Genomic DNA, 22,906 nt, shown 5'->3' with positions numbered 1-22,906 from the left:
CATTTTCAATAACTGAGGGTTGGGGTGAGGGACGGGCTATTGTACAGCAGTAAGTGAGAAGCTGACAAAGTACATTTACTCTTAGCTTTTTTCCTCCCCATCCTTGGCCTGACAAGACACCTGATCATTTAAATAGAACAGGGTTTATGAATTTTCAGTACCTTTTCGCAGCACCGAGCCACTGGCCTGTAGGTGGCAGCATAGTGCAAGGAACAGGAATTTTATAACAAGAATTTATAACAAGAAATTTCTCCTCAGTTTATATTTACTGGGCGATCCGTACGGAGCTTTGGGTTGTTTGCTGGTTGCAATAACCACTTTTGTTTTGTTTACCAGTCTTTACACACCCACCCACACCCTTTTCGGCCTGGGAAAACATTCCCAGATATAGAGGAGACATCACGGTTCAGAAATATAACGAACCATGTTAAGGAAGGCTGAGGCACCCTAGCTTATGAGGCAGGGTTCGGGAGCAGGGGTGGGAACAAACAGCAAAGCAGATAGTTTAGTTATCACCATATCTTTACCACCAAGAAAAAAGCTCTTTGGGTTTTGTGCCAGGCACAGATACACCAACACACAATACTGCACTCGAGGCTTTAATGTTCCACTTTAACGTTTTTTTAGAACATAGGAAGAGCTTGCTGGATCAGGCCAAAGGCCCATTTAGTCCAGCATCCTGTTCTCAACAGCTGGTCACCAGATGCCTGTGGGAAACTCACAAGCAGGATCCAAGCACAAGAGCCCTCTCCCCTCCTGTGGTTTCCAGCAACTGGTATTGAGAAGCATTGCTGCCTCTGAATGTGGAGGCTGAGCACAGCCATCATGGCTGCTGGCCATTGGTAGCCTTTATCTCCATACATTTTGTCCAACCCTCTTTTCATAGCTGCCAAGTCTCCCGTTTCCCCTGGGAAATCCCCGTTTTTCCAGCTGTTCCTAGCTGAAAAAACGGATTTTTTTGTTTTTTCTCGGTTTATTCTGGCACGGCGGCCATTTTGGAACTGGGCAGAGCATGCTCAGAAGCGACTTTTGATGCTGCTCTGCCCAGTTCCAAAATGGCTGCAGTGCAACTTCTGGCGCGGTGGCCATTTTGGAACTGGGCAAAGCAGCATCAAAAGTCACTTCTGAGCATGCTCTGCCCAGTTCCAAAATGGCAGCAGCACTACTTCCGGTCTGCTATTTCCGGCCCGGTCCCTTATTTCTCTGACAGCAACTTGGCAGGTATGCCTCTTTTAAAGCTCTCCAAGTTGGTGGGAGTGAGTGCCATGGTTCAACTATGCACTATTTGAAGGAGTGCTACAACAACAACAACAACAACAACAACAACAACAACATTATTTGTACATCTGACTGGGTTGCCCCAGCCACTCTGGGCGGCTTCCAGCATATATGAAAAACACAATAAAACATTAAACATTAAAAAGCTTTCCTATACAGGTTTGTGTTCAGATGTCTTCTAAAGGTTATATAGCCTTCCCAGACCCGCTGAAAGAGGCGGTTATTAAACCGCTTCTTAAAAAACCATCTTTAGATCCGGCCAATATGGCCAACTATCGCCCAGTCTCAAATCTTCCACTCTTGGGCAAGGTGATTGAGCGAGTGGTTGCGGAACAACTCCAGGCACGCCTGGAAGAAGCGGACCATTTGGATCCCTTCCAGTCAGGATTCAGGCCTCATCATGGGACTGAAACTGCCTTGGTCGCACTGGTCGATGATCTCCGGCGGGCTAGGGACAAAGGTAAGAGCTGTTTCCTTGTTCTGCTGGATCTCTCAGCGGCTTTTGACACCATCGACCATAACATCCTTCTGGACCGTCTAGAGGGCTTGGGAGCTGGGGGCATTGTTATGCAGTGGTTCCGCTCCTTCCTCCTGGGCCGTGTTCAGAAAGTGGTGGTGGGGGATGAGTGTTCAGACCCCTGGGCTCTCACTTGTGGGGTGCCTCAGGGTTCTGTCCTCTCCCCCATGCTTTTTAACATCTATATGCAGCCGCTGGGAGAGATCATCAGGGGGTTTGGGCTGGGTGTCCATCAGTATGCTGATGATACCCAGCTCTACCTCTCTTTTAAATCCGAACCAGTGAAGGCGGTGAAGGTCCTGTGTGAGTGCTTGGAGGCGGTTGGAGGATGGATGGCGGCTAACAGATTGAGATTGAATCCTGACAAGACAGAAGTACTGTTTGTGGGGGACAGGAGGCGGGCGGGTGTGGAGGACTCCCTGGTCCTGAATGGGGTAACTGTGCCCCTGAAAGACCAGGTGCGCAGCCTGGGAGTCATTTTAGACTCACAGCTGTCCATGGAGGCACAGGTCAACTCCGTGTCCAGGGCAGCTGTTTATCAGCTCCATCTGGTATGCAGGCTGAGTCCCTACCTGCCCAGTGACTGTCTCTCCAGAGTGGTGCATGCTCTAGTTATCTCTCGCTTGGACTACTGCAATGCGCTCTACGTGGGGCTACCTTTGAAGGTGACCCGGAAACTACAACTAATCCAGAATGCGGTAGCTAGACTGGTGACTGGGAGCGGCCGCCGAGATCACATAACACCGGTCCTAAAAGACCTACATTGGCTCCCAGTACGTTTCCGAGCACAATTCAAAGTGTTGGTGTTGACCTTTAAAGCCCTAAACGGCCTCGGTCCGGTGTACCTGAAGGAGCGTCTCCACCCCCATCGTTCTGCCCGGACACTGAGGTCCAGCTCCGAGGGCCTTCTGGCGGTTTCCTCATTACGAGAAGCCAAGTTACAGGGAACCAGGCAGAGGGCCTTCTCGGTAGTGGCACCCACCCTGTGGAATGCCCTCCCACTAGAGGTCAAAGAGAACGATGGGGGTGGAGACGCTCCTTCAGGTCTACTGGGCCAAGGCTGTTTGGGGCCTTAAAGGTCAGCACCAACACTTTGAATTGTGCTTGGAAACGTACTGGGAGGTAGGTCTTTCAAGATTGGTGTAATGTCGTCTTGGCGGCCGCTCCCAGTCACCAGTCTAGCTGCTGCATTCTGGATTAGTTGTAGTTTCCGGGTCACCTTCAAAGGTAGCCCCTCATAGAGCGCATTGCAGTAGTCCAAGCGAGAGATAACTAGAGCATGCACCACTGGTGAGACAGTCCGCGGGCAGGTAGGGTCTCAGCCTGCATACCAGATGGAGCTGATAAACAGCTGCCCTGGACACAGAATTGACCTGCGCCTCCATGGACAGCTGTAGTTTCCATGTCACCTTCAAAGTAGCCCCACGCAGAGTGCCACAAAGTCCCCAAATGCTGCAACCTTTCCTCATTGGGGGTGTCACACTCCATCCCCTTGACCATTTGGTTTGCCTTTTTCTGAACCTTTTCCAATCCTTTTTGAGGCAAGGTGACCGGATCATCAAAGAGCATCAAAGGAGCTTTGCTGGAAGCGACCAAAAGACCCATCTAGTCCAGCACCCTTGCTTTGCACAGCGACCCATGAGATACCTCTGGGAACTTACTAGCAGGGCATGAGGGCAACAACCCTCTTCCTTACTATTGCCCCCATCTCCAACTGCTACGGTATGCAGTGATATACTGCCTCTGAACTCTGCCTCCACAGTTGGAGAGCCAGCAATGGTTCTGAATACCAGTTGCTGGAAACCACACGGGAGAGGAGGGAGCTCTCATGCCCTGGTTCCGCTTGCAGGTTCCCCACAGGCATATGGGTGGTCCCTGTGAGAAGAGGGTGCAGGGCTAGATGGGCCATTGGCCTTATCCTGCATACACCACGTAATCATCAAAACCCCTAAGCAGTTTTCTGAACCAATCCCCTATTTAGCGGCATTGGCTGAAGCTCAAATGTCATGTTAATGAGCTAAGATGGTAGCCAGCCCTGTATTGGCTCCTGGAAGCTCAGGGCGCTTCCTGGCCGTTGTTATTTTCCAGTGGGATTCACCCACGTGCCAGGTTGTAAAATTCATAGAATTGTAGAGTTGTTGTTGTTGTTGTTGTTTTTAAAATATATATATATATATATTTAAATTAATATTTCACAAAAGTTTACAAAAATTATAAATCAGAAATCAGAAAAAATTGCTATACAGTAATTCAAAATAATCAATAAATCAATAAATCAATAAAGCATTAAAACAAAACATTCAAAAGTTAACACAAATTAACTAAGATACAAACTTATAAGCTCCCCTCCAACACCCCACCCTCCACCCACCCTTTAGTGCTTCCAGCTAATCTCATGTTGCGCCTTTTTTCTTTTCTTTTACCCATATGTATACCTAATTTCTGACTATGCATTTTGTTATTTATTATTATGGGCCTTCATAAACCTTTTGAGAGGTCGGCATTCTCCATGAAATTTGCTATACAGTGGAACCTCGGTTTATGAACACCTCGGTTTACGAATTTTCGGTTTACGAACGCCGCAGACCCGTCTGGAACGGATTAATTCACTTTCCATTACTTTCAATGGGAAAGTTCGCTTCAGTTTATGAACGCTTCAGTTTATGAACAGACTTCCGGAACCAATTACACCCATGCTTCGGGTTAAGTACGCTTCAGGTTGAGTACTCCGCGGACCCGTCTGGAACGGATTAATCCACTTTCCATTATTTTCAATGGGAAAGTTCGCTTCAGTTTATGAACGCTTCAGTTTAAGTACTCCGCGGACCGTCTGGAACGGATTAATCCACTTTCCATTACTTTCAATGGGAAAGTTCACTTCAGTTTATGAACGCTTCCGTTTATGAACAGACTTCCGGAACCAATTGTGTTCATAAACCGAAAATTCATAAAACTCTTTGAATTTTCCCCAATCTTTATTGTTTTTCCTTCCTTTATCCCTTTGATTTCTGCTTCTTTTGTTGCCAGATTATAATATGAAATCATTTTTAATTGCCAATCCTCTTTAGTAGGTACCTTTTTAAGAATTGCAGAGTTGAAAGGGACCGCATGGGTCATCTAGTCCAATCTTCTGCAATGTAGGAATCTTTGGCCCAACATAAGGCTTGAACCCATGACCCTGAAATTAAGATTCTCATGCTCTACCAACTGAGCTCTCGTTAATTTGGTGCCCTTGAGCAACAGAGCTTCTTCCTTTCCCCTGAATGGGCATTTTGCATGAAGGAAAATGCATGGGATAACATTTGTTTGAACCTCCCCACAAACAAATCAGCTAACAAATCTAACCTCCCCGCAAACAAATCAGAATGGATGCACAACAGCAGCATCGTCTAACCTCCCTTCGGACAAATGAGGATGAATGTTCAGTAGGTGAATCATTCAGAAAAAGACCTCCATCTCACATAGGCTTCAGAGGAATATGATGTCACTTCCTGCCCTAGAATCATAGAATCATAGAGTTGGAAGAGACCACAAGGGCGATCTGGTCCAACCCCCTGCCAAGCAGGAAACACCATCAAAGCATTCTTGACATATGGCTGTCAAGGCTCTGCTTAAAGACCTCCAAAGAAGGAGACTCCACCACACTCCTTGGCAGCAAATTCCACTGCCGAACAGCTCTTACTGTCAGGAAGTTCTTCCTAATGTTTAGGTGGAATCTTCTTTCTTGAAGTTTGAATCCATTGCTCCGTGTCTGCTTCTCTGGAGCAGCAGAAAACAATCTTTCTCCCTCCTCCAATGCAGCCCTAATGTTGCTGCCTCACATATTGACATGGCATGCAAAAGACGGATGGGTTGTTTCCTATGGTGCCCCTTCTTTATGCAGGAGAAGGTTGTGGAAGGTTTCACTAACTAAAGGAAGGAGCGGGGAGGTTATATTTGCCCACTCCCACTCGCAACTGCAACTCCTGAAAACGTTTCCAGCAGGGCCGTCTTAAGCATGTCGGGCGCCCTGGTGCCCTGGTGCGATGATCGCTCCGGCGCCCCCCAACCCGCCCCATTTCTCACTGCGGCGGGCGGGCGCAGCCGAGCGGCACCCCCCCTGGTGGCCCTGCGCCACGTGGGCTTGCCTTAGAGCCGGCCCTGAATGTTTCCCAGAGAATTGGGTGACCCTCAGAAACAACGCAGGCATGAGTGAACTTGTCAGTTTTGCTTTATCTGAGTTTCTTGCGTCTCCAATGCCAAGTTCAGTTCTCCATCTTTCCACATCTGTTTGTGGGCAAGGCTCTGGAACGGCGGAGGCCATTGGTGGGTGGGGCCTGGGGCAAAATGCGGGCAGGGCAGCAGTTTTGATTTGTACATTTGTAAACAGCTTTCCCCACACACCCTCTGTAGGCAAAAATCTTCAATTTCTATAGAGAAAAGCTCTTAGAAGCAATGTTAGAGGAGCACTCCCTCCCTGGAACTTGCAGCGGCAGATATTTGCAAACACAGATTTCCGACTCTCAAAGTTGATTTTGACCCGTCATGTCCCCAGCTCTCGTTTTGCATAAACAAAAGAGCACCGGGGAGTGTCTGGGTTAGGGTGGGAGAGCCCAAGGCGGATGTACCTACAGCAAATAAATCGCTTCCTTGCTGATGTAGGGGAAAACCAAGCTGTCCCTTTAGCTGCGTGACATGTTCGGTGGATGGAGGCAAAACTGCTTAACTCCGCTGTATTGTTTCGCGTTGAGATGCAGGGTACAAAGGGCATGGAAATGGTGTTGCTTACAGCAAAAGAAACAAGGATTTCCTCCCCTTCGTTTCTTGCACTGTGCCCCTTTGTCTAAGATCCATCATGATTGCAGTGCCTCAGAACGCTTAACTCTTATCTAGGGATATTTTGCAGAATATACCCGATTGGCCCTCTTTAATTGCTTTTGCTTCAGGAGGCATAGCTGCCCAGTCTCCCGCTGAAAAATGCGGGATCAGCAGCGGCGCGGCACCGGAAGTCGCTTCTACGCATGTCTGGACATGTGCAGAAGCAACTTCCGGTGCCGCTCTGCCCGATTTTTGATGCCCAGGCATGGGTGGAACGGCACCAGAAGTCGTTTCTACGCATGTCCGGACCCATGTATGGGCACCGGAAATCGGGCGGCGCCAGAACCCAAAATGGAGCCTCCCTGGCAGGTAGGAAATCCAGGGGATTTACGGGATTTTTTCCAATCCGGGCTGCCAGCGGGAAACGGTTTAAAATACGGGGGTTTCCCGCGAGAAACGGGAGACTTGGCAACTATGTCAGGAGGGTCCGAGATCCAGAATCATATCATCACCATCACTTATTTATTTATACCCCGCCCATCTGGCTGGGTTTCCCCAGACACTCTGGACGGCTCCCAACAGAATATTAAACATCAAACATCAAAAACTTCCCTAAACAGTGCTGCCTTCAGATGTCTTCTAAAAGTCAGGTAGTTGTTTATTTCCTTGACATCTGTTGGGAGGGCGTTCCACAGGGCGGGCGCCACTACTGAGAAGGCCCTCTGCCTGGTTCCTTGTAACTTCGTTTCCCGCAGTGAGGGAACTGCCAGAAGGCGCTGGACCTCAGTGTCCGGGCTGAATGATGGGGGTGGAGATGCTCCTTCAGGTATACTGCTTAAGTCTGCTGTTGCGGAGTTGGGCATCTGCTAAGGGCCACAGCCCACTGGCAAGAACCCACTGCATTGGCACATTAGGCCACATCCATGCCATACATTTGAAGTACTACAACACCACTTTAAACAGGCCTGGCTTCCCCCAAATGGGAACCGTAGTTCTGTGAGGGGAATAAAGCTCTCCTAGCAACTCCCAACACCATTCACTAAGTAGAGCTCCCAGAATTCTTTGGGGGAAGCCACACTTGTTAACCTCACTAAGGGCCCCTCCAGATGCCCTTTTCATTGTGTGTTCAAGGTGATTTTAGCTCATGATAGCAGACCCTCCAAGAGTCCCTATTTCCCAGGGACAGACCCAGATTTACAGAAACTGCCTCCGTTTCTGATTTGATCCCAGAATTTATTGGCCCAAGGACCTGTGTTTAACAGAATCTCCTGCTTTTCCTTAGGCCGTCCCTATTTTCATTGGAGAAATGTTGGAGTGTATGGAATAGGACGTCCTTATTTCCACTGGAGAAATGTTGGGGCTGGGGGCTGGGAATAGTGTTATTCAGTGCTTTTTTCCCTTAAAAAGTGTTTAGGGGTACTCTCATTTTCCTACTCATATTGAAATACTGCCCCTTAATGAGGCCAAACATAGATTCACAAAATGTTTAGGGGTATGTCGTGTACCCCTGCGTCCCACCCAGAAAAAAAGCATTGGTGTTATTAAATGATCTGGCTTTCCATATTGTTGCCACCTGCAAAGGTTTCAGGGCAGTCGTACTGCTTCCAATCAGGGCTTCTCCTGTCACTTCCCACAGAAATCCTGTATATTTTCACTCCACAAATGTTCCGGGGTGTGTGTTGGTCTTGCTTTTGTTGCACAATAGTGCTGGTGTGCCCCTCCAGGCGGCAATGACATGGTGATGCTGGAGAACAGTTAATAAAAAGCTTGCTTGCCGTTCTCACTGGCAGCGGCAATTGCGGCCCAGTGCGGCCATTGGAAGTTGGGGCGGGGGGAGTGGGATTTCCCCGTGTGTCTGACAAAGAACGTCATTCCCTGCATAGCTCAGTTGGTTAGAGCCTGGTGCTGATAACGCCAAGGTTGCAGGTTCGATCCCTGCATGGGGCAACTGCATATTCCTGCATTGCAGGGGGTTGGACTAGATGATCCTCAGGGTCCCTTCCAACTCTACAATTGTATGATTCTATCAGCAAAGGACTAGCTCCTAACTTAATATAAACAGAGTGTGTTTTATTAATATTGTTTCATACAGAGGGCTTACTTACTGAGATATTTATTGTGGGATAGAACACAAATTTAAATAAGGATTTCTATGCATTTTTAAAATAAAAAAACATAGATTAATAGAGTGATCCATCCATCTCAACTTTTACAGGCTGTTCATTCAGCTTCTTTTTTTATTGCATTCTAGAAAGAAGCGAAGACCATTGCATTTGCTGTTGCTGTTTTTGCTTGTTCTGTGAATGTTTTCTATTTTTATTTTAAAATCAGATGCAATTTTAATTTTTTTAAATTTTTTTCGCCTGGCTTCAACAACAACAACAACAACAACAACAACAACACTTTTGTTATTTATTTCCCACCCATCTGGTTGGTTTGCCCCAGCCACTCTGTGCAACTTCCAACACATAAAAACATAATAAAATGTCAAACACTAAAAAAGACTTCCTGGACCTTTCCCAGAAAGCATCCAGGAATCTTCACAAATATATGGATGAATAAAGGATACAAAACTGTCCATCATTGAACCTGGGACCCATTATTCACAATGGCTCATCAACATCCATTGCATTTTCTGGATCTGAAATTTCCGCAAGCAGGAATGGGAAGTTGTAGCTTTGAGCTATATTTGCTTAAGAATGGAAAGTTTGTTCATAGAGGACTTGAGGTAGTAGCTACAAGCGGGAGCTGCGTGTCCCACATGGATGTTAGTAGCAATTATTACGTAAACTATTGTGAAATGTTTCAAGGGAGCTTGTTTTGTTAGCCAAGTGCTAATTGGACCATCTCCTTAAGTCTTCCAGCCTCTGCTCATACTTGCCTAGAGAGGGGAACCAGAATGGAATGGGGAACGACTCCACCTTAATTCCGTTTCTGTTATGTAATGGGCCAGTACATTAAAAAACAAATATGGGATTTTTCCTTCCATAAAATAGGTTTAGCCAAGTAGAACAAACTGAAAGTCAGGGGAGTTGCTCCTTTGTCCAAATGAACAAGGGAATTCCAACTACGTTAACCTCAGTACGAGGTTGCCAGCAAATTCATTTAATTATTGCAAGCATAATGTAAGAAAAGTCCGGATGGCACTTTACTGAGCAAAACTGAACACAAACAGCCCATAATCTAACAAGAAAGGGACAGAGAGGTTTTTGTCTTTCTTAGGTCAGGTCTTGTACATATCAGGGAGACATTCAATCAGCACATACAGAGGGAAAACTCCCTCAGAACTGTATAGCTAATCAGAGCGCATTCCACCTCAGTGAGGATCATGCTACTGTTTGGCTGCTAAGCAACACCTCCAACCTTTGGTTAACTGGACTGCGGATAACAGAATTAACCCTTATGTTACACATGGGATGATCTCTGTTGTTGAACTTCCAAAAAGATTATGTAGCATGGGTTTGTATGAGGAGCAAAGCAGGCGAGGTTGGGAAAGGCAAATCAGGGCCCTGGAAAGACAAGGAAGGCAATTGGCAAAGGATGAGTGAAAAAAGCAGGGGAAAGAGAGCGTTGCAATGAATGTTGCTCATTACCTGGAGTTGGAGTCACTTCTGGTGGTTTCTCATGCTCCTGAGAGTCAGCTAGCCCTTACTAGGGACCAAGCCTTTGGTGTGGTAGAACCTGCCCCGTGGAACTCCCTGCCACGAGAGATTTGGCAGGAATCGTTCCTGCCTTCTTTTAGTCAGGCAGTATTCATTATCATTGTTTTTTCTTTTAGTTTTCAAACATTACACATATGCATTACTTTCAGCATATTGAAATTGATTATGCATTTAACTGTGCAATTAATTGTGTTTGTTTTGGCCACAGCAGACAACAAGACGACTGATGTAGGTTTTAGCAGAAGCCGAACTGCAGCAGAACAGAAACAGAGCTGATTGTGACAAATGCAGGATGGAATGGAAATCTATGTCTCTTTACACTTCTGATTCCAGCAATCAAAAGAGGCAGCAGTTTGCAGGAAGCTCAAACTCACTGAAAATTCTGGTGGATGCACGGCTGAAATGTGATTTCTACCCTGATGGTTGTCTGCTTCAAGCCCTCTTCTTTCTTTTTTAATGTTAGTCGTATCAGTAATCCTTTTGGCACCCAAAAGGAGGTCTTCCCCATACCTGACAAAGCACATGTTAGAGAAACAGCAAGCGTGAGTTACAGATTATAACATTCAGAGATGCTTCTCCACTCCTCCTTTCTTGTACAGAGTTGATCCCTCTGAATTAATCAAAGCCATCAATCCTCGGGAGTTTCAGTTTGAGCACTTGGCAATAACAGGGTAGTGTTCTTCCTCTTTCAGAGCAGGGCAAGTCTAGTTAGTTGAAGAAGCTTAAAAAACAGCACCTGAGGGTGTGTTTTCTATTATTTCTTTTAACCATGGAACACTTTTGCCCTCTCCAAAAATAATGGTTGATTCCCAGAAACCAATCTGCATTGATGGAGTAAATGATCCCTGGAAATCTCTAGTTATTATTTCCCCCTCTGGAAAAGCCTTGCCTGATGACAGGGGTGTCAACAAGATAAAAAAGCTATTCCGTTTGTCTTTTGGAGAGCAAAAATGATTTGCAGTCCTTATCTTAGTCATTCTCCTAACAGCCCTACGAGGTTTTATTGTTGCAGAGCTCAGAGATTAAGGGCGCAGCTTAAGTGATGGGGCTTAGCCAAAGGCCACCCAAGACATCTGTGGGTGAGTTAAGAACGAAGCTCTGGTGTTTCCCACCCAATGCTACATGTTGAGATGTTGTCATGGACTGGCTGGATGCAGAGGAGTGGTGGTGGTGGTGGTGGGGCACCAGCTAGGGAACCCCCGAAGGATCCCCCACGGGAGGAAGGCTCAGGGCTGGGGAATGGTGGTGGGACGATGACAAGTGGTCAGAGGGAGAAGAAGGGGTAGACTGGGAAGAGGAAGAGGTGTTGGAAGCTGTAGGGGCAACAAGGTTTAGTGAGCAGGAAGAGTCTGTGGCAGACAGCAGTTCAGACTCTGTAGCTGAAGCAGAGGCTGGAGGGGGGGAATCAAGAGGCTGTTGAAGAATCCAGGGAGTCCCGCCCTCCTGCTGTGACCAGTTCCCCTCCCCCCTGGTCTCCGAGAACACAGAGAGAAATGAAAAGATCAGAACAGATATTAGATGTGTGCAGACACAGTTTTGAGACTGTGTGTGTGTGTGTGTGTGTGTGTGTGTGTGAACCCTGGAGAAAAGGAACTGTAGAGTGGGAAGGGGGGGTGGGACCTTGAGTCCTCACAACTGCGTCATTGGGGCAAGACCTCCTAGGAATTGCTGAGACCCCTAGGCCTGAGCTATGGTTTGTGCCCTTGAATAAAGATTGGCCTCAGATGGTTTATTGCAGGCATCCCCAAACTGCGGTCCTCCAGATGTTTTGGCCTACAACTCCCATGATCCCTAGCTAACAGGACCAGTGGTTGGGGAAGATGGGAATTGTAGTCCAAAACATCTGGAGGGCTGAAGTTTGGGGGTGCCTGGTTTATTGTTTTTCATTGCTGACCTACGCCCAACTTCATAAAGCACGTGCAAAATTGATGCCAAATGGAAACAGGCCAAACTGTTCTTACTTTACTGGTAGCTTCCCCCTTTCCACCAGATGCTGCATAGCATGACATCTAGGGCATTCTGGGTGTGGGTGGGTGTGGCAGCACCCCCAACCCCCAAAGGTTATGCTTTCCTGTACTGTACAAGGTCCCAGTTTTGGGCATCTCTAGTTCAAGGCTAGGAAAGAGACCTCTGTCACAGACCTTGGAAAACTACTGCCAGTCAAATGCACAGAGACTGATCAAATGCACACAGAGACCTGGGATAGCTCAGTTAGTAAAGCATGAGCCTCTTACTCTCAGGGTTGTGGGTTTGAGCCCTATGTTGGGCAAAAGATTCCTGCATTACAGGGGGTTGAAATAGATGACTCTTGTGGTCCCTTTCAACTCTATGATTTTTATATATAATTTTCCTGTGATATTTTGAATACAATGCAACATTTCTCACAAAAATATATGTTTTGACTTCCCCTCACTCCTTTTGTGGTTTCTTTTTTTAAAATTATAGCACTACATCTCCTTCATCACTCCAGTTAATAATTACTCCCTAGTTAGTTTTTAACATTAATTTTATCTGTTTGGTTTAAGTCCATCCTGCTAATGAACTTATATGTGCACAATAACATTTCAGATAACCCACGAATTTCGCCCCAGTCTTTTGTGATTCCAAGCCCCATATAGCACACTCCCCTGCTCCAAGGTAGGGTTTTTCAACCTTATTGTTGGACTACAACTCCCATCATCTCCTGCCATTTTAGCCAACAGTCAGGAATAATGGGAGTTGCAGTCCAGCAAAGATCTGGCGACACTCTTCTGAGGCATCTGTTGACAACAGAGAAAGCGTTACATTTACATACTTCCGGTTTACAGGTTAAGGAAATATCTCAACATCACTTTTTGTTTTTAAGTTTTTTTCACAATGGCTTAGTGTCAGCCTTTCACAAAACACTTCAAGGCAGATGGAGTAATTTCCATAGCAACAAAGGTCCTGCACGGAAGCTCTGGGAACAGATTCTCCTCCTCCCATTCAGGTTCTTTTCAGTCTTGATAGGTGCCTGTATCAATTCACCCCGTGAGCTAAGCACCTAGGGGGATGCTTTCGAAACAGGCTGTCAGATTCGTGTAGCACGGCACCAATTACACCATCAACGAGCTGCCTTTGGCGGTGCGCCGTATTGAATGCTGCATACCCACCGGTGTGTAAGGAGAGAGTTTAATGGGGCTGGCTTTAAGAAGAGAAAAGAGCTGTGGGGTGGGGAGCGATCTCTCTCCGAGCTTTTCAGGGACCTTCCAAATCCATCCCCGATCAAAAGCTCTGGAGGACTATTTAACTTGAAACTTCCAAAACAAAAAAAACCTGACAGCGGCACAACCCCAAATCCACGGGTGACATTTAAACCAACTGGTAATTAGGAAGCAAAGGAGGGTTTGGGCCAAATCAAAATCGTCATAAGCTGCTCATTAAAGGGTGAGCCACAGCGACAGGGCTTTGGGGAGGGGAAAAAAGTGGCCTGCCTTTTCTAAGGCCCGCTTGAGATTTTGGGAAGTGTGTCGACATGCTTATAAACACTGCAGAGTACAATGGAACCACAAAAACACATTGACAAACAAGGTTGCAACAACAAAGCTGATAATGGCAGCTATTCCTTTTCTTGCTGTGCGGTCCCCCCCCCTTTACCCTCCATATAATGTCAGGGCTGGAGCATAATTTGCATATGAGGTTTTTAAAAAAATTGCTTAACTGCCATGGTTCAAATTGGAGCCACTGGCACGATACATGTGTTGGCCACTTTCAATTTTAGGTGAACAAACTACTACTACTACTACTACTTATACCCCGCCCATCTGGCCACACTTCCCCAGCCACTCTGGGCAGTTTCCAACAGAATATTAAAAACACAAAAAAACCCCAGACATTAAAAACTTCCCTAAACGGGGCTGCCTTCAGATGTTTCCTAAAAGTCAGATAGTTGTTTATTTCCTTGACATCTGATGGCAGGGCGCCACTTTGAATTGTGCTCAGAAATGTACTGGGAGCCAATGTAGGTCTTTCAGGAGCAGTGTTATACGGTCTCGGAGGCCACTCCCAGTCTACCAGTCTAGCTGCCACATTCTGGATTAGTTGCAGTTTCCGGGTCACCTTCAAAGGTAGTCCCGTGTAGAGCGCATTGCAGTAGTCCAAGCGGGAGATAACCAGAGCATGCACCACTCTGGCGAGACAGTCCGCGGGCAGGTAGTGCCCAACTAAAAGCATAGTATGTGAAAGGGTCTGTAATTTAGACCTGGATTTAGTATTCTCCATGGAACTTAACCAAATTAAGCTATTCACTGGAAAATCAAATGTGCACGTGGTTGAAAATTCCAGGGGATTGCCATCTTTTCTGAGAAGCACCAAGGGCCTCTTTCCCAAGGAGAACAGAACATGCTGTTCATCCGGTGCCTTCCAAACCATTTGTTATGCAGAAAAGGCCGGTTATCTTACCTGATGCTCAAGAGCATGGTGCATACTATGAATAGGGAATGGTGAATGATAAACAGCCACAGGGGAACAGCTGGCAGCTGATCACTGGGCAGGAATGTAGGAGGAGAAAACAGGTTGGAGAGTGCTTGTGAATGACAAATATAACTACTGAAGTTGGAATCGGCTTATGTACAATTAGCAAATGGGGGGAAGTTAAACATCAAGCAGATAACAAATTAGGAGTGAATAATTCAAGTAACTTTGATAGGATGGAGAAGAACCCTTCATCACAGTTAAAAAACACACACCAATAACCCACAATTGCACTCACCAGGCTACAATAACAATGTGATTAACTGTGGCAGCCAGCATATGCCCAGTTCAGGTTCCCAGTAAAATTCAAAGTGTTGGTGCTGACGTTTAAAGCCCTAAACGGCCTCGGCCCAGTATACCTGAAGGAGCATCTCCACTCCCATCATTCTGCCCGGACACTGAGGTCCAGCGCCGAGGGCCTTCTGGCAGTTCCCTCACTGCGAGAAGCAAAGCTACATCAATAGGAGTATAGCATCTAGATCAAGGGAAGTAATAGTATCACTGTATTCTGCTATGGCCAGATCTCACCTGGAGTACTGTGTCCAATTCTGGGCACCACAGTTCAAGAAGGATACTGACAAGCTGGAACGTGTCCAGAAGAGGGCAACGAAAATGGTCAAAGGCCTGGAAATGATGCCTTATGAGGAACGGCTTAGGGAGCTGGGTATGTTTAGCCTGGAGAAGAGAAGGTTAAGGGGTGATAGGATAGCCATATTCAAATATATAAAAGGATGTCATATAGAGGAGGGAGAAAGGTTGTTTTCTGCTGCTCCAGAGAAGCGGAACGGAACAATGGATTCAAACTACAAGAAAGAAGATTCCACCTAAACATTAGGAAGAACTTCCTGAGCTGTTCGGCAGTGGAATTTGCTACCAAGGAGTGTGGTGGAGTCTCCTTCTTTGGAGGTCTTTAAGCAGAGGCTTGACAGGCATATGTCAAGAATGCTTTGATGGTGTTTCCTGCTCGGCAGGGGGTTGGACTGGATGGCCCTTGTGGTCACTTCCAACTCTATGATTCTATGTCAGACCCTGTACAAAATAGCCAGTGAATATGTAGAGGCCTGTGAAGAAGTAAGAATATTTGCATAGTAAGTCAATTAATATGACATAGGTGGACAATTAGAAACGACTCCTGTTGAGAGCTGTTTGACAGTGGAACAGTCTCCCATGGGGAGGTGGTGGACTCTCCTTCCTTGGAGGTTTCTAAGCAGAGGTTGGATGGCCATATGCCATGGATGCTTTAGCTGAGATTCCTGCATCGCAGGGGGTTGGACTAGATGACCCTTGGGTCCCTTCCAACTCTATGATTCCTTTAACTTAAACAAACAAACAAACAATACAGGGGAAGACTTGTGAGCAAGTGACCTGCCTGTTGATGGACACATTCAATGCTCCTCATCTGCCTTCTTTTGGTTCTTTGAATTGGACTTGGACCACACAGCCCTTTAAATAGGGAATGCCTGCAAATACAAGAACTGTTGCCTAAACCCCTTTAAACAGAGAACACCTTTGAACAGAGGACTGGCTTCTGCCAGCCCTTCACATTTTAATTACACTCTGCCCACTGTGGCCCCAATCCCATGTCCGCTATTTAGTTTTTAAAAACCAGTGAAGCAAATGAATTGTGACCACCGCACATTTATTCGTCTTGCCTACTTATTTTTTTATTTTTTATTATTGGCATGTATATTCCACTTTTTCCTCCAAGGAGCTCAAGGTGGCGAACATAGTTCTCTTCCTCGTTTGAGCCTCACAACGACCCTGTGAGGTTGGTTAGGCTGGGAGGCAGTGACTGGACCAAGTGAGTTTCATGGCTGAGCGCAGGGATTCAAACCCAGGTCTCTCAGGTCCTAGCTGAGCACTTGAACCACTACACCATTCTGGGCCTAGAGTGCCCAACAGGCATCTGGAATATTGTTTGAGGAGGTTTTGCTTTTCTTGGTGAGCTCTTTCAAAATTTCTCACCATAGATGAAAAACAGCTTTTTCATTAATCACCCGCAGGTCTAATTAATTTTTACTCTGCTTCATTAGAAGTGTGTATTTTTACATCATTTCTTCTTTATTTAAAGGGATCCGTACTTTGCCCTGCAACAGATTCCCAGGGGTGAGTGGTTTACAAAGGGGGGGGGGGGAAGAATCACAATAAATTGAATTTCTTCTCTTTCCTTTCTCTCTGCGCTAAAACAACCCCCCATTACACATTAAAAACCACACCATTGCTGTTTTCTCCTTCTCCTGGCCGATGTTTAGCTCTCATGTTTATTTTTCTCACATTATCAAAACTTCTCTTCCCCCTCACTACAGACACCACCACAAAGCAATACCCCTCAAAGCTCTCGGACCATCTGTTGTTTCTCAGAGAAAACCTTTGATAGCCAGAAACAATTGACTGTCACGTGCCTCGATTTGAAATATATGTTTACAAAAGCTAAACTGAATGAACAACGAAGCCGCAATTCATGAAATCGGTGCGAGTGTCGCCTCTCATGAGAAACCTCATGGTTGAAATCAATTTTTGCATTTTATCAGCTGCATGGGTCTCCAAATCTGAGCTTTTATTAATAAAATAAAATAAAAAGGCCAGGGGGGTTTCTAAACGCGACACTTCACACATTCCATTGTTAGCAAAGTCACTGGATGCAGATGGAGTCCAGAGAGAGAAGAAATCCTGCTAGCACTTTACTGAGGAGACTGAGCGAAAACAGCATATACCGGTAATTTTAGGAGAAATGGACACGGAGCTTTTGTCTTCCTTACCGCAGGCCTTGTTCCTAGCAGGAAGGCATTCCACCAAACATACAGAGGGAACACTCCCTCAGTACTATGTGGCCAATCAAAGTGTGTTCTACCTCAGGATAATTCATGCCATTGTGCCTGGTTGCTAAGCAACACCTTTACCCATTCCCACCTCTTGGCTAGTTGACTTTAACACTAACAGAATTAACACATATGTCTGGAACAGAATAATACCTCTTGGGGAGTTCCAGCTTCGAGGCACTATTAAATCTGCTCTAAACCGATCAACGTTATTTTGTTTTAAAATGCAAGACTAGGAAGTCCCAGTGGTGGGGAGGCCTTGAACTGCTAGCTGCATATTAGGCCGCTGGACTTGAGGTTTGGCTCAAATCTGTCACTGCCACCTTTTCCAAGGTCCTAGACAAAATAAGGATCTAGGGCTGTGCGAATGGTGAAGCTGTTATTGGTGCTGATAGCACTTTCCCGATCTGCTAGTTTTCTAGTTGAGGGGCGTTCACAAAGTCAGTTGAATAACACAGATGGAGCCCAGAGAGAAAAAGAAACCTGGTAACATCTTACCGAGTAAACTGAACAAAAACAGTGTATCATTTGAGGAGAAAGGAACAGAGAGGTCTTATCTTTCTTAGGTCAGGCCTTATAGATGGCAGAAAGACATTCAACCAAACATACAGTTGGAAAACTCCCTCAGAACTACACAGCCAATCAGGGCATGTCATACCTCTGTGACTATCATGCCACTTCTGCTCGGTTGCTTTTCCAAGGTCCTAGACAAAATAAGGCAGTGGTGGATCATTCTAGGGCTGTGTGAATGGCATAGCTGTCAACCCTCCCGTTTTTTTTGCAGGAAACTGCCTTATTTCAATCAGTTTCCCACTGCTATCCCGGATTGTTAGATATCCCATAAATTTCCCGGATTTGAAGCAGCTCCTCTCCCTCCCTGCTGGCCAGGGAGGCTCCACTCGGCGCCCCCCTGCGAGCGAGCAGCCAGCCGCTGCCCGGTAAAACACCTCGCTCAGCGGCTGGTTGCTTGCTCACTTGCCGAGTGCTGCTGGAAATCGCCTTTGCGCATGCCCGGGCATGCGCAGAACCGATTTCCGGTGCTGCTCTGCCCATGTCTGGGCACCAGAAATTGCTTCTGCGCATGTCTGGACATGCGCAGAACCGATTTCTGGTGCCCAGACATGCGGACATGGACAGCCCGGCACCAGAAGTCGCTTTTGCGCATGTCCAGACATGCGCAGAACCGATTTCCGGTGCCGCACCGCTGGGTGAGGCTGCTGATCCCTTATTTTCCAATCCGGAAGTTGACAGCTATGGCGAATGGTGACACGCACCGGGTGCTGAACCAAGGGGGAGCCACTTCAAAGCCCAGTAAGCAAGGCGGCATGAGGCTCTGTCAGGGTCCTAGAGTTCTCCTCCTTCCCAAAGCCTAGTTAGCGCTTTCCCAGTTTTGGTAACGTGGAGGAAGGGCTCTTGGACCCTGCCATAGCCTTGTGTCTCCATCCCAAAGCCAGGCACCTCCTGCCTTGCCTTTGGGAAGGCAGTGCGAGGTTTTGGTGGGGCTGCCAAATTTTCGCCTTGCACAGGGTGCCATAGTACTCAAGTTCACCACTGGAAAGGGGACCCAGATTGGGGCTGGGGCTTGTAGGAGTTATAGTCCCAAACATCTGGAGGGCACCAGGCTGTCAAAAGCTGACGCACAGTGGAACTTTCCCCCTACTGTATGGCAAAGTGTGCATTGTCATCATAATAATTGGTCTCCCGCTGTGCATTTTTCCACATTGCATCTTGTTGCAATCCCTTTCATCTTTTCCTTTGCTGCAGACCAATAGCCTGTGTCTTCTTATCTCTTGTTTATTCAGGTTGCACTGCAACATGGCCATTATGCTTCTCCGTGTTGCTTAACAATATATTCTGTTTGGCTTTGCAAAGTCTGCATCCCCTTTTATCAGCATCATCACCATCCGGGTCATTTTCCCGGAGGGTCGCTTCGTAGAGGGAACGAGGGAAGGGTTGGTTAATCGCTCATACTTTAACATCTTCCCCCTTATCCAACCCCCTCGAGGCCTGCTGGCAAGTCTTGTTCCCACTGATACGTCCTTGCCAGTATTTATTTGGTCTTTAGCTTAGTGATCGAGGTCCAAGATGGCTGCACTCAGTGGGATGGATTTGGCGCAGAGACACCCCTCTTCCGGTTGGTGAAAACTATATTTTCTTTTCTTTGAATGCTCCTTTATTTATTGAGATTTTTTAAAAATGGACAAGGAAATAGCATTAGGGTACAGTATGAAAGCCCAGAGTAGCTGGGGTAACCCAGTCAGATGGTCAGGGTACAAATTATTAATAATGATGATGATGATGATGACACACAATTTCAAGAGGTACAAAAGCAGGACATGGACCTGCAGTATCCTAAAACTATAAAGATTTTGTGTTGCCCCTCTTAAATAAGAACACTATTTTTTAAAATATTTGAAGTTTCAAATGTAATAATAATAATAATAATAATAATAATAATAATAATAATTTTTTATTTATACCCCGCCTATCTGGCTGGGTTTCCCCAGCCACTCTGGGCGGCTTCCAACAGAAAAATAAAACACAGTAATCTATTAAACATTAAAAGCCTCCCTGAACAGTCTGGTAGTTGTTTTCCTCTTTGACATCTGTTGGGAGGGCGTTCCACAGGGCAGGCGCCACCACCGAGAAGGCCCTCTGCCTAGTTCCCTGCAACTTGGCTTCTCGCAACGAGGGAACTGCCAGAAGGCCCTCGGTGCTGGACCTCAGTGTCCGGGCAGAATGATGGAGGTGGAGACGCTCCTTCAGGTATACTGGACCGAAGCCATTTAGGGCTTTAAAGTTCAGCACCAACACTTTCAATTGTGCTCGGAAACGTACTGGGAGCCAATGTAGATCTTTCAAGACCGGTGTTATGTGGTCTCGGCGGCTGCTCCCAGTCACCAGTCTAGCTGCCGCATTCTGGATTAGTTGTAGTTTCCGAGTCACCTTCAAGGTAGCCCCACGTAGAGCACATTGCAGTAGTCCAAGCGGGAGATAACTAGAGCATGCACCACTCTGGCTAGACAGTCTGCAGGCAGGTAGGGTCTCAGCTTGCGTACCAGATGGAGCTGATAGACAGCTGCCCTGGACACAGAATCGACCTGCGCCTCCATGGACAGCTGTGAGTCCAGAATGACTCCCAGGCTGCGCACCTGGTCCTTCAGTATTGCCTCTAAATGCTGGGAATCTCAAGTGCAGAAGGTGTTATTGCCTTGCTTGCAGCTTTCCCTGCAAGCCAGGTTGGCTGCTGTGAAAGCAGGATGTTGGGACATAATAATAATAATAACAATAATGATAATAATAATACATTTTATTATATGCACCCCACCCATCTGACAGGGTTGCCCTAGCCACTCTGGGTAGCTTTGGTCTGCTCTAGCAGGTCTAGTCATACATTTCAATAAACGTCCACCAGTGGCAATCATGCCTGCATTTTTACTACTAGAACAATCAACACATTCTCCAAATCAAGATATTGGCTTGCAAGCCATGCATCTGGAGTCATGGCGAGGAATAACTGGAAACAATGCCTTCTGAGGAACGGCTTAGGGAGCTGGGTATGTTTAGCCTGGAGAAGAGAAGGTTAAGGAGTGATATGATAGCCATGTTCAAATATATAAAAGGATGCCACATAGAAGAGGGTGAAAGGTTGTTTTCTGCTGCTCCAGAGAAGCGGACACGGAGCAATGGATTCAAACTTCAAGAAAGAAGATTCCACCTAAACATAAGGAAGAACTTCCTGACAGTAAGAGCTGTTCGGCAGTGGAATTTGCTGCCAAGGAGTGTGGTGGAGTCTCCTTCTTTGGAGGTCTTTAAGCAGAGGCTTGAAAGGCATATGTCAAGAATGCTTTGATGGTGTTTCCTGCTTGGCAGGGGGTTGGACTGCATGGCCCTTGTGGTCTCTTCCAACTCTATGATTCTATGATTCAATAAACATCCAACAGTGGCAATCATGCCTGCATTTTTACTACTAGAACAATCAACACATTCTCCAAATCAAGATATTGGCTTGCAAGCCATGCATCTGGAGTCATGGCGAGGAATAACTGCTGGGCCCGGAGAGATTGCTTGGTATCCCTGCAGCTGGGTTTATTCTCCTAAGGATTTTCAAACTTTTTTTCCCTTTCTGGCATTTTTAGTTCCCTGTCTCCAAAAGGAAAGAAAGAAAGAAAGAAAGAAAGAAAGAAAGAAAGAAAGAAACAAAGAAAGAAAGAAAGAAAGAAAGAAAGAAAGAAAGAAAGAAAGAATCAGCAAGTGTTCCAATTACTTCTCTAGTGGTGGAGTCACCATTGGGCATTCATCACAACACAGAGGATGCTTTTAGACATGGAAGTGGAGAGGGAGGGTGTGTGAAATCAGCCACCGGTATTTTGCTCCGTGGGCTGCCAATTGGACTCGAGTCAAGATGCTTCGTCGTAGTCATGGATGTCTGTGGGCTGGTGGCTTTCCGATTTCAATGCCTTCGTAGGCAGCAGCCATCAAAATATTTGGGATTCAATCCTCTCCGCTCAGCAACCTGATTTCGGAAGTGCCTGGTGGCCCGGCAGAATCCCAAAGAGCACATGGCTCCCTCAAGACATTGGCAACCGGTTAGCAACCATTCATGGCTCCTCTGCCAGAGATTCCATGGTAACGAGAATATGGTAACCGGTTTGCCGAAAATAGCTTCCAAGGAGGACTCACACCGGATAAATACAGTGTGACCAAGCAAAATGCTGTTTATGTAAATTTCCTCTCTGCAACACAACCCCAGCCGTATTTTTTGGAGTAATTTTTCGAATAGGATATTTTATATACTTCATCCATGTGGTTGAGAGCCATATTAAATGTTGTCTCTTCGTGTGTGTGTTTAATAGCAGTTGCACAAGAGGTAGGGGCTGACTAGGATTAGGTCTGTGGAGGGTTTAATCCTTTTGCCCAATTAATATCCCCCAGTGTTTTTTTGGCCTGGGAGAGAGAAGCTGTTATTGGTGCTGATAGCACACTCCCGATAAGCTAGGGGTGTTAACAAAGTCTGTTGAATAACACAGATGGAGCCCAGAGAGAAAAGAAAACTGGTAACACCTTACTGAGTAAACTGAACAAAAACAGCGTATCATTTGAGGAGAAAGGAACAGAGAGGTCTTGTCTTTCTTAGGTCAGGCCTTAAAGATAGCAGAAAGACATTCAGCCAAACATACAGTTGGAAAACCCCCTCAGAACTACACAGCCAATCAGGGCATGTCAGACCTCTCTGACTATCATGCCACTCTGCTTGGTTGGTAAGCAACATCTCCACCTGCCTCTCTCTTGGCTAGCTGACATTAACAGAATTAACCCTTAATTTACCAACTGGATTATCC

The 22,906-nt window shown here is 46.3% G+C and overlaps 1 protein-coding gene and 1 non-coding gene across 2 annotated transcripts in view; one reads left to right on the top strand and one right to left on the bottom strand.

Annotated features, from left to right (window-relative positions):
• CDCA4 (cell division cycle associated 4) overlaps nucleotides 1-22,906 on the bottom strand; it is a 571,510-nt gene that overhangs the window by 85,983 nt on the left and 462,621 nt on the right. The window lies entirely within an intron of this gene.
• On the top strand, nucleotides 8,470-8,542 carry TRNAI-GAU (transfer RNA isoleucine (anticodon GAU)). Its single transcript has one exon. It is a non-coding gene; the product is annotated as a tRNA-Ile (tRNA).

This window comes from Zootoca vivipara, chromosome 1 (assembly GCF_963506605.1).
Source record: "Zootoca vivipara chromosome 1, rZooViv1.1, whole genome shotgun sequence".
Taxonomy (NCBI): domain Eukaryota; kingdom Metazoa; phylum Chordata; class Lepidosauria; order Squamata; family Lacertidae; genus Zootoca; species Zootoca vivipara.
The sequence above is the reverse complement of the archived record's forward strand: the minus strand, read 5'-3'. Positions and strand labels throughout refer to the sequence as shown.